Raw genomic sequence first — 868 nt, forward strand, 5'->3', positions numbered from 1 at the left:
GAGCTCAGAGAAAGAAAAGGAGCATTTCCATCAGCACAGCAGAAAAGCTCTCGGCAGTGACAGCTCTGCCACTCACAGCTCTCCAACTTCTCAGCTCGCTGCCCTCCGGGGTCTTCACCGGAGGCACGAAGTTGGGAACTTCACGAACATCTGAAAAAAGGAGAAGTTGGGGGAAAAGTACAAATGAGTTTCACCTCGGGTTTAATGACTGTAATTTTCTCTTGTAACGGTAATTTCGGTAATTAATGGCTGCCTCCTTCTATTGTCGCAGTATTTGGAGACGACAGAAAAAAAAAACAAACCAAAAAACAAAACGAGGAGTGTTTTTGTTTCAGTGACAAAAGGAGAAGATGAGCTGCTGAATGCCGATGGGGAATGTTTGGTGGGAGGAATAAGGACTGATAACAAGTTTTCGTGCTGTTGTTTCCCGGCTGGTTTCTCTCTCTTTTACTGCGGGAGCAACGATCCGATGGGATGCCCCAAATCCTTCTCTCCCAAGGAGTCCCGGTGGTTTCAGCAGCCTCAGGAGGACACCCCAGGACAGCTGCGAGATGCGAAAAGGGACGAGGGGCGTGGGGTCGATTTAAAAGGTCTTAATTTTCAAAGTTAAAATCCTGGTTCTTCCCGGATTTCAGAGCAGATCCCTTAAACTCTTAAAGCAGTCCCTTCTTTCCTGATCCCATGGAAGTGCTCGTGGTGTCCTTGTGGCTCAACCCAAAATTTGGCCGATGGGAATCCCACCACAGGTGTGGGAGGTTGTTTTTGTGGTTTGTGGGTTTGGGGGTTTTTTTTTAAATTTCAGGTGAAATCTCCAAAATATTTTGATAGCAAGAATATGAATAACAATTAATCTAATTATTATTATCAT

Source organism: Manacus vitellinus, unplaced genomic scaffold (genome assembly GCF_001715985.3).
Source record: "Manacus vitellinus isolate BGI_N305 unplaced genomic scaffold, ASM171598v3 scaffold_61_pilon, whole genome shotgun sequence".
NCBI lineage: Eukaryota > Metazoa > Chordata > Aves > Passeriformes > Pipridae > Manacus > Manacus vitellinus.